This window comes from Juglans regia, chromosome 9, assembly GCF_001411555.2.
Source record: "Juglans regia cultivar Chandler chromosome 9, Walnut 2.0, whole genome shotgun sequence".
NCBI classification, from domain to species: Eukaryota; Viridiplantae; Streptophyta; class Magnoliopsida; order Fagales; family Juglandaceae; genus Juglans; species Juglans regia.
In genome coordinates this window covers 6,357,200-6,369,419 of record NC_049909.1, presented here as the reverse complement: position 1 = coordinate 6,369,419, position 12,220 = coordinate 6,357,200, and positions in this window count along the sequence as shown.

The following is a 12,220-nucleotide window of genomic DNA, read 5'->3' as shown; positions in this document are numbered from 1 at the left end:
TAACAAGCATCTAAACAACATGCAATATTTGCAGGGATAGTTTTTTTCTTTGAGCACTACTATGTACTAGATAAGACATATCCCAAAACATCAAAAACATACTTCATAAACTTAAGATATTAGGTGCAGTATTAGTCCAAAAGGTCTGTGACATCATGAGTACTGGAGACAATGCTCCTTAAGTACATAACAAACCAATATAACCACTAAGCTAGCTCATTGAGTAGTTACCACAACTCGGTCATGATAGCCATAATCCTATCTATAAATTGGAGCAATCGAAGCGATGAGCTCTTAGTAATTGTGTTACAGCCTAATTGATCTCCTTCAAGCGATCCTCTACCGATAATCCTAGTCCTGCCACATGATCTACCATTCTGAGAGGAACGGTAGTTGGGACTACCAAGTGATATTTGATTATAAATCTCAGCAAGTTAACAACCAACTTAAACTAGCAATATAAGGATGCATGCATGACAGTAAAAGACACGAATGCTAACATGAACATGAATAAGTGTGGCATGACTTAGCAAGTAACATGACATGTACAAACAAGACTTGAAATTCTCGCATTAATGAAAAAAACATTAACTTAGTATGTGAGTATTAGTAGTTACTTAAAACAAAATCATTGTGAGTAGCTATGCCCCAGCTTTCTTAATAACTTAATACTTTCTAACAAGAACAAGTGAAATGATCTGCTGTAATACCCAGCTCCTTCTTCTTACGTACGCTTCTCTCTTTCTGACGTATGTTTCGTCTTGATGACGTAAGCAAATCCCGAAGGTAGAGATTATGTGATCATCTGCCTTTCTCACTACCGACTGCGAGTCACGTTATGCGTGTCGAACCATGATAGCGTATCTCAAAAGATATCGTGTGACTTCTAGGGCACGCCCAGTGTTTTAAATATGCTGGAAATATTTATAAGGAGTATTTCCATCATTATTGAATTAAGATTTGATCTTAAATACGACAATCATAATATTATTGAAGAGCTCCAAAAATATTATAATTGCCGGAAATCATTTTAATATTATTATTAAAATGATTTCAATTATTTAAGAAATTATGAGATTTAAATTATGTTGAGAACTTTTATTAAATAAATGGTTTAACCCTTTTAAATATGTTAAGTGAGACTTCATCATTCTATTAATGATGAAGAATATTATTTTATAAAATAAAGTTAGTTTAAAATAATATCTACCTTAATTCCTCTAAGTGCTTTTAATTAAGTTAATGTTTTACGCATCTTCAAATCAGTGTTTTAATTATTCGTCGTTAGATCGTCGTGTAGACCCCCAGACGAAAGGACTAAGTTAAATACCCAGACCCCTCTCTTTTCCCTCTCATTTTCCTCGTAACCCTCTCTCTCCTCCCTCTCTCATTCGGCGTACGAGGTACGCATCTCCTCCACGCCGAAGCCTTCCAACACACAGCTCGGCGCCGCCATGTGTTGCCTGGCCACACCGCCGACACCACCGGCTGCTCCTCACGCCGGCGAGCTCAGCCAAGCCAACCCCTCCCCCTCACGCTCTCCCTTTCTCCATTTCGGGACTGCACAGCCCGTATGGGCTTAGTGCGCGTAGTGCCGCCGTGTGCCGCCCAATGGTTCCACCGCTCCCACGACGAGCTCCTCTCCCACCGGCCATCATCCTCCACCGAAGCCAGCTCCCATGATGCAGTCCTCCCCCTCCTTCCACGGCAAGTACCCGAAATGGGTCTCTAACCCATTTCCCACCGTGCGCCACCGTACGCGGCCACCCACGACCACCATGCGACGCCATGGACCTCCTCTCCCTTTCCCCGAGCTCCTCCACGTGACCCATGGCCAGAAACCCCCTCCTCTACCACACGGGTTCCCCTCTCACGCACGCGCGGGTTGCACGCCGTGCACCACCGTACACCGCCACCCACGGTGGGTAACCACCGTCATCAGGCTCCTCAGGCCGCTACCAAGCCAACCCGGCCTCCATTGGCCCCGATCTGCCACCCACGAGAGCACACTCTCTCTCACTCTCCCACGGCTTCTCCTCCACGGAATGGCCAGATCTGCCACCGTGAGCCACCGTGGTGCCACCTCGACGCCACCACGAGATTTACCACACCTACTTTAGCCAAGCCCTAGGTCTAAACCATCACTTTATGTGATGGGTAATCACTGCACATGATGGATAGTCACTGCGTGTGATTGACCGCCACTGTACATGGCTAGATCCGCCGTGTTATGCCCCTCGCCATCATCACAAGGCCATCACGAGCCTTTTCAAGACCACACCTAGCTATCCAAACACCTAAACAGTCACCGTACGTGAGTTAGCCGCCACGTACGACTCCTCCGACATCATCGGCTATTACGATCGGCAAGCAACGCACGGGTTATCCCGTCGATGGTATAACCCTCTATCCCTCATAATTATGTTAGATATTGATTAGTTGACTAGGTTGTGGACTGTGCTGTTAGTATTTGTGGAGTTGTGGCATTGTGATTAAGTGTTGGGCATTCTGTGTAGTGAAGTGTTGGGCTTATCTGTGTTGTATGGAGGTGCATTGTGCCATGTAGTGTGATTGGGGAATATGTGCTGTAATGGTGGCACGGTATATGTGGAATGGATACAATGCACACTAAGTGTACTCTGTGTGCATGTGGCGTGTTATATATGTAGGGAGTACAAATGGAATGTACTCCATGTGATGGTGAGATGCACCATATGGTGGGTACGCCATAATGGTGATGTGGTGTGTATAAAGAGAGTATACGATGAGTGTACTCTATGTGGTGGAGTAATGCACCATGTGGCGGATATGCCATAATGGTGATGTGACATGTGGAATGGGAATAGTACACGCTGTGTATACCTTATGTGTGGCGTAATGTGAGATAAGGAGAGTATATGTAAATATACCCTCCTGGCGTATGGTGGAACGGGATGAGTACAAGTGGAGTGTACTCAGTGGCGTAGTGCATGTAAGAGGAGTACATGTAGAATGTACTCTATGTGGTGGACGATGCACCATATGGCGTGTATGCCATATTGGTGATGTGGTATGTATGTGGGGAGTACATGTGGAATGTACTCCATGAGATGGTACAATGCACCATATGGCGTGTATGTCATATTGGTGATGTGGTATGTATGTGGAGAGTACATGTGGAATGTACTCCATGAGATGGTGCGATGCACCATATGGCGTGTATGCCATAGTGGTGATGTGGCGTGTTGTATATGTGGGGAGTACAAATGGGATGTACTCCATGAGATGGTGAGATACACCATATGGCGTGTATGCCATAGTGGTGATGTGTCGTACTGTGTATGAAGGGAGTATACGTGGAGTGTACTCCACGTAGCAGCGACACTACGTGTGACGTGCCGTAGAGATAAGGATGGTTATGTGATTTATGGGCGTGGAATGTGATGGATAGTGTCGGGAACTGTGGAACAGTGTCCCGAAGTAGTTATGGCGTAGCTTGTAGTCTGAGATGACAAGTGTCACTACAATGGACTTATAGCTAAAAGTATGCGTGAAAGTAACAGAGCAAGTATAAGAGTGCGCAGCGGAAGCATGACTGGGGAATGTCACGAAGTGACATGACTATTGACAGTCGTGCTTGTGATGGGTAAAATAGTGGAATAAGTGTAAGAGTACGCAACGGAAGCATGACTGGGCAACGTCACGAAGTGACGTGGTTATTGGAAGTCATGCTTATGATGGGTGAAGTGTTGAAGTGTAGAAATGGCGAAACGGGAACGTGACGAGATGTCACGATGTGACGGGAGTACGTGAGGAACCGTACTCGTGATGAGTCAGGAGTGATGAAGTAGAATGCTAGGTAACACGACAAGGTCACAGTGTAGCACTGGAGCAATCTCAGGCTATATAATGTGACATGAAACGTAGTTATGGATGGAGTCTTGTCGTGTTAAGTGTTGGGATGAACTGTCAAAAGGGACGGGTAGTGTGAAGAGTCATGCTAGCCGGGTTAAGGGAAGATTGGTATCGGAGTATGGCCCTTGTCCCTACGAGCAGGTGATCAACGTGTGATATATGTTGATCTTAGGTGATAAAGGGGTAAGGTACCTGTGTAACATGGTGAGAGACACGTGCCGGACGGATTCACTATATGTAATGGGTAATCTGTCATGAGCATAGTTGCACGGTGCTTAAACCTCAGAGTTGGCTTAGAGCCATGTGTCTTTATGGATGGGAATGAGGATTTAGTGTGGGCCACGATGCATGAAGATAGTGACGGATGCATCGTTAGGATTGAGATCTGTGATTCCATCGGTCGGAATCATGCGTCGAATGTGGTTGTAAGAAGAGTAAGACGAATGTCCTAGTGTCTTAATCCTAAGGTGAATAAGGGGTTCACTTTAGTGGATGAGCACTCGAGACAAGATTTTGAGTTGGAAGTTGTGGTGACCGTAAGTGGTCCTCGAAGGGTTTAACATAGTGAAGGGCACATAAGTGCACGGGATAGAAGGAGAGTGTTCTAAGTATAGCGTGGTTCTATTTATAGTTTAAGTTACTTATGCATTAGATATAGAATGATGCTAAGGTTATGTGTATGCATGTAGGTTGCCATCTGACAAGCACGTGAATGGACTGAATGACATGCAAGTAGCATGGAGTCCAGGTAAGTGTTACGTTCATACTCTTCTAGAGTTATCAAAGATACAAGAAACGCTTTTCCTTTAAAATGCTCACGAAAAGACTAAAGACGTTTTAAGAAAGAAAATGCTAAATGTTCAAAAGTATAAGTATGTACGGCCCCTCCTTGGCAGCCCCTTTTTACGCACCCAAAGTATTAATTGTACGCATGTGAATGGATGACTATACGCTGTATCTATTGTATGTATTTTCTAAGAAAAGTCCATAAACTGATGAAGATGCATGAAAGGCATGAAAGCAGATGCTTTCGTGAATCCTACGAACCGACGCTCTCATGTGCACCACGAGGTGATGCTCGCGGATGCCACGATTGACGACGTTCAAGGTGACGCTTATAGATCGCCACGGAAGCTAACGCTTAAGCCCATGTATGTTCTTTGTTAAAGAGAAGATAGAGCTGAAATGAAATTGAAAAAGAAAACGGAAAGACCATTTTCAGGCCTACGCCCCAAACGATACCTTCTCATGAAAAGAAATGTTTTCTCATGAAAAGAAAGGACTGTAAAATGAAAGAACGAACTGAATGAAAGCTTCAGCTCCCTCGAGCTGACATGAACGAATGAATGAAAAGAAAGAAAGAAAGAAATGAAAGCATGAATGTATGAAGACACGTAACGGCCACATGACATGAATGAAAGGGTACCGATGAATGGGCAGATTGCAATGCCGGGTAAGTAGCGCTGGAAGTGCACCCAGTGCTGCCCCCTATGAAAAGGAGTTCCCAACCAGTGGCCACGGGCGGAATCCGGGTCCAAAGGAAGACCGCTAACCCCAAACACATGGGGCGTAATTGTATGTACTGGCCTATGAAAGCGATAAGAAAGAATGGATGTACGCACGCACGCACGAACACACGAACGCACATGTATGCACAAGAGCACGGGCCCTTTAAGAAATGAAGGCACTAACGGGGGAACGTTTTAAGACGAGAAAGCCCTTTTTAAAGTAAAATCCCGTACAGCGACTCTTGAAGAAATGAAGGCACTGACGGGAGACACGTTTTAAATAAAGAAAAGCCTTTCGAAAGAAAAGCCCCGTCTAGTGACGTTTTCAAACGAACGCACACAAGACACGTAGGCACGCACGTAATAGTATGTACGAATGATGAATGCATGAATGAAAACCTATGTTGTTATATTTTAATCGTATGAAGTAATGCTTACGAGTCTTCGACTCATTTTAGTTTTTATGCATGTCCCTCCCCCTCACAGGAATTGCACGATCAGGACAGACATGGCCCATGGGGAAGAGCACGGAAGTCTAGGCACGAGTTTTAAACGTACGAGACCTTTTTATTATAAGATTTATGTTTTCCGTTGTAACCCTCTTTTATGATCAAAGCACATTTTATTTGTAAACGTAGAGTCTCGCACCCTGGGGATCCAAGTGAAAAGTTTTAAAAAGGACGGTAATTCCCGTCGTCCTTTTTATAAAAATATTTTAGAAAAAGTCCCACCACAAGGACGGGCGTTACATCTGCACTATACCAATATGGATAACTCATACAGCAAAAAAGCATGTGGTTGCATTAAGTCTGAGAAGAAATTGCAATGCCTTCTTTATTTCTTCATAAAACAAGATTTTTCAGGCAGTTAAGATTCTTTAGAGTTGGTTAAGGGGGGTTGAGACTCCACAAAACAAAAAGCTAAAATATTACATTTCCTACAATACAAAACTAAGCATTAAATAATGAATTAGAGAGGGCTCGAGATCTAATATCTAAATCGAACTTTCCAACCAACACAAACAGGAAGGCTCTAGTTTGCAAAATACCAAAATTGTACCTGCAATTTGTACGACCAAAACAAAAAAAAAAAAAAAAATTGAAAAAATTCAGAAAGAAGGAATTTCCAACCCTTCAGAAGCAAGGAGGAGTTTTCCTGCTCTTGCAATCCTAGCTTTGGTTCAGGTCCTGCAAGTGGGGGGTTGTAATCGATTCTATAGGGTCTTACACACAAATACAAGATCAAAGAAAAAAGAAGATGTATAATACACTAATAGCATCAAGCAAGTTTTTCGAAACTGAAGTTTACAAAAACGCTACCTTTTTTTTTTCAAGAGAGAAAGAGTGCACCTGGAAATGGTGGAAATCTTCTTTGTTGTAGCCTAAGAAATGAAATGAAATGCACGAAACAGAGGTGAAATGAAATTGAACAGACAGAATAGAGACGAGAGAATGAGAGCATCTATGATGCTACCAGATTCCGCTTGGGAGCATCTATGATGCTACCAGATTCTGCTTGGGATCAAACGGACTCTGAAGCGTCGGGACATGCAATACAAGGTTTTATATCCCCGTTCATGACAATTAAGGATGCAATGTATCTAGCATGAATCTAACATATTAGTATTTGCAGCTGCATTATTTTTTTTTTTTCTATAAGCAATACTATGCACTAGACGTTATATCCCAAACATGAAACATATTTCATAAACTGAAGATAAGAGATGTTCAAGTTACAGCGTAAGTCCAAAATATCTGTAACCATAAGTACAAGCAAAAACTAACGTAACTATTGGAGGCAGAGCTCCTTAAGTACAAGCAGAAACTAAGGTAACTATTAAGTTAATTCATCGAGTAGCTTGTGCAACTTGATCAAGGATTTCATAATACTATCAATAAAATGGAGCATCGAAGCAATAAGTCCTGTGTTGTGCCGTCGTTGTGGCTCCTAGTCCTGGTACATGATCTACCATTCCAGTGGGAATAATAGTGGGGACTACCAAGTGAGATTTGATTATATATCTCAACAAGTTAACAGACAACTTAAACTGACAGTTTAAATATGCATGCATGACAGTAAAAGCATGAATGTACAACGTGAACATGAGTAAGCTTGAGGTGACATAAAAATAGCATGACATTTACTTACATGACTTGAACTAACATGAAATAAACTAGACTGAAGTGAACTTGAAACTGAATGTGACATAGCATGACTTGAACTTGAACACAAAATAACATGAACTGAGATTGAACATGAGCTTGAACTGAACGTGACTGAAGCTGAACATGAACTTGAAATCTTGTTGATCAGCTTTTAATTTCGACTTCCAAGCGTAGAAGCTATCAAAGTAATACAAGGGTAAATCCCAAGATCGAATTCACAGGGACAATGAAAATTTAGCAAACATTTCATTTTCGCAAGACCACATATTACCGTTTGGAGTGACACGAAAATTTAAAATAATAAGCAAAGAGAAATAAATTCCTAAACTTAACCACTAACAATATTTACACCTAAATGTGGATATTTATTAAGGGGGTGTAGAATGAATTATGAGTGAAATTGTCGGGACGTTCAAGCATAAGTAAAGCTGAAAATAAAAGAGAATCTATTTTTCTAAAATTGCTAAGATTAAAGGGATTTAAAGAAATCGTATGGAAGTTGACTTAAAATTGTAAGAAACAATTAAACAAACACTTGGGATGCAATTTTCACCCACTAATTTGATGATGGATTTACTTCTCTTTTTATTTTCTCTCGACCATTTTCTCATTCCAAGAAATCATAGTCGGATAATATAGCAATGAACCACAATTTTATTTTAATAAAACTACTTGACAAATTATATAACAATCATAGAAAGTGAAAGAAAAACATTAAAGTCATGTTACTTGTTCAAGTATCAATTGTGCCTTTACGTCTACAATTGATCTAAACCAAGAATAAAGAACTCTAATATTTTCTAGATGCACATTGAGATATAATCCATCAAGTTAATCATCAAAAGCACTAAATATTGAAGTAAATCCAATCCCAAATAGTCACGGGTTACTCATTGAATCCCAAGCTAAAAATCTAGCCTATCATCTCTAGATTAACAAAATGCTCAAGAAAATTAAAATCTAACATCATCATATACTGTTTCAAATTAAAGTTACTGAATAAAAATATACTGTATCCCACAAATGTGCTGAAATCCGAAACTCAAAAGCATACAAACTTACGGAAAATAAAATGAACTGGAAAAATAAATTGAAGAGGAAGAACTGAACCGCTGAACGAAAATAATTCCCAAAGAAAAAATATGTGCGGAAGAAAAACTTGCGGAAAATACTAAAATGAAAACTGTCGGCGCACGAAAATTATTTTTCGTTTTATATCTCTCTTTTGCCTCAAACCGACTACGCGTTTCCTCTCTGCAGCACAGCCCACGTTCGTGCATTTCTTGCTCTCCGCAGTGCGCACGTCTCTGCCCACCAGGCCTTGCTGCTGTGCGTTTCGTTTCACTGCTGCATCTCCCGCGTTTCATGCCTTCGCCCAGCGCGTTTTGAGTTCAGCTCGCCTGCGTTTCATTCCTTCGCCTCTTGCGTTTTGAGTTCAGCCCCAGCGTTTCATTCCTTCGCCTCTTGCGTTTTGAGGTCAGCCCCAGCGTTTCATCTCTGCTGCGCGTTTTGATCTGCTGCAGCTGTGCATTTCTTTTGTTGCTGGCATTAGGTACTTCCAATAAGACCCATATGATTTTAATATCTTTTCCACAATGCCCTGCAACATAAGTAAATTATCAGAATAAAATTTGAGATATTAATCAGAATTTAACATTGAGTCAAGTATTAAAAATCAATACATAATTAAGTGCTTAATTCATTTTTTGTTAAATAATTCATTCACTTAAGCAGCTTTATCATGTAATTTTTATCACTTTATCACACCCCCCAACTAGCTTTTTGCTAGTCTCTAGCAAATAATGAAATAAAAATATTGCGGAATTCAAGAGTGAGCTACTAAACTCAAAAATTCTACAAAAGATCAATCATATTGAAATCATGGGCATTAGAATATAGACAAGTCAAATTTTAACTCAACACAAAAGCTTATAAAATTCTCAAGAGCTCAAACAAGGGAAATGTACTTAAGCTGGAGATCTTTGAGTGCACCAAGTGTGTGAACAGATTTTCATTTGTTGGTTTCAAGATCTCTCACAATAGTTTCAACCTAGCAACTTTTTTTCAAGAAAGACCAAAAGGTCTTCACTCCAATTCAAAACCATTACGTTGGCGGCTTTCACGCTATCACACTTTGAAAGACCCATTTTTTTTTTAACAGATCCCGGTGATAGGTAGCCTTTTCCAATGTACATGCTTTTTTTTTTTTTTGCATGATCTCTAGCTTGTCCCTTTTCTAATGTACTTTTGCAACCTTTTTTTTTTTTTTTTTAATTTTCATCACACTTTTCCTAAGCCATTAAGATATGGTTCATTGTAGTTCTTGCTAGTTGCTTAGAAGAAACCACTGATTGTCATCAAACAAACCACAAAAAGTATCTGTTTGTGTCAATTAAGGTCATCAATCAATAGCTTTGAAGTAACTTTCCCAAGTTTGAGTTGCTAAGACATATCATAAGGTCAAGTGTCAAATTTAAAACTAACCAATGAGAATTAGTGTAGCCCAAAACTGCAACTATCTGATCTTAAGTAGAGAAGTGTGAAAATAGTAGCTTGGTAGCAACAAAAAAATCAGACCCCACAATAATTAATCCTGAGAGACTAATGGTAGAAGGCTCTCCTTACCCCCCAACTAAAAATGAACAGTGTCCTCAATGCAAATCATGAATGCAATAAAGCATGAAAGAAAATAGGGCCGAAGGGAAATACCTGAGATGGCTGAAAGGATTGTGAACGTAAAAATGAAACCATAAAGGAATAAACAGTGCTGAACCTGAAAATATATACTAAAGAAAAAGAAAAAAGAAAGAAAGAACAAAACATAGAACTGAAACAAATAAAAGCAGAAAAATAAAAGGAAAAGAAAGAGAAGAAGAGAAAGAAAAAAAAAATTAAAACAAAACAACAATGAGCTAAGAACCATGAGAATAAATGGGATCTTCCAAAGGAAAAGAAGTATCCTCATGTGAAAGTTTTGGCAAAAAATGTTTAAGTCGTTGGCCATTAACTTTGAAAGTGTTTCCATTTTGAGGATTAGTAATCTCAACAGCTCCATATGGAAACACAGTCTTAACTACATAAGGCCCACTCCACCTCGATCTTAATTTGCCTGGAAATAGATGGAGGCGGGAATTGTAAAGTAAGACTTGCTCATTGGGCTCAAAACTCTTTCTTTGGATGTGCTTGTCATGTAATACCTTCATGCGTTCTTTTGACAATTTAGAATTGTCATATGCATCTCGCCTAAGCTCATCTAATTCTGAAATCTGAAATTTTCTCACAGAACCAGCATGGTCAATAGAAAAATTAAATTGTTTAACAGCCCAATATGCCTTATGTCCAAGCTCAAATGGAAGGTGACATGCCTTTCCATAGACCAAGCGATAAGGAGACATGTTAAGAGAGGTTTTAAAGGCTGTCCTATAAGCCCAAAGCGCATCAGTAAGCCTTAAAGACCAATCTTTTCTGTTGGGGTTGACTGTTTTTTCTAAGATGTGCTTAAGTTCCCTATTAGCTAATTCAGCTTGCCCATTCGTTTGCGGGTGATATGGAGTGGAAACTTTATGGTGTATACCATATTTTTTCATGAGGGCAACAAATGGTTTGTTGCAAAAATCAGTTCCATTATCACTAATGATAGCTTTATGCATGCCAAATCTAGCAAAAATGTTTTCTTTCAAAAACTTAAGCACTATCTTATGGTCATTTGTTTTACATGGAATGGCTTCAACCCATTTAGAAACATAATCAACAGCCACGAGGATATACAAATAACCAAAAGAAGATGGAAATGGTCCCATAAAATCAATCCCCCAACAATCAAAAATCTCAATGACCAAAATGGGTTGTAAAGGCATCATATTTCTCTTAGTGACTGTGCCTAGTTTTTGACATGGCTCACAAGTTTTGCAAAAATTATACGCATCCTTAAACATATGTGGCCAATAAAACCCACTTTGTAAAATTTTTGCAACAGTTTTATTTGCAGAAAAATGCCCCCCACAAGCCTCATTATGACAAAAAGAAAGAACAACTTGTATCTCATGATCAGGCACACATTTCCTTATGATTTGGTCAGAACAATATTTAAACAAGTAAGGATCGTCATAAAAGAATGACTTTACCTCATGCTTGAATCTCCGTATGTCTTGAGCACTCCAATGGGGTGGAGTTTGTCCTGTCACCAAAAAATTAACTATGTCAGCAAACCAAGGCAAATTTTCAACTGACATTAATTGTTCATCAGGAAAAGAGTCAAGGATAGGGATAGTGTGATCCTTTTCAGCAAATGTAAGCCGAGACAAGTGGTCGGCAACTACGTTTTCAGCACCCTTCTTGTCTTTGATGATAAGGTCAAATTCTTGGAGAAGAAGAATCCATCGGATTAAACGTGGTTTAGCATCCTTCTTTGACAATAAGTACTTTAACGCTGCATGGTCAGTGAAAACAACCACAGGAGAACCAAGAATATAAGTTCGAAACTTGTCTAATGCAAAAACTACAGCGAGCAATTCCTTTTCTGTGGTAGAATAATTTCTTTGGGCTCCATTTAAAGTTCTACTTGCATAAGAAATGACATGTGGGAACTTATATATACGCTGTCCAAGAACAACTCCTATGGCTACATCACTAGCATCACACATTATCTCAAAA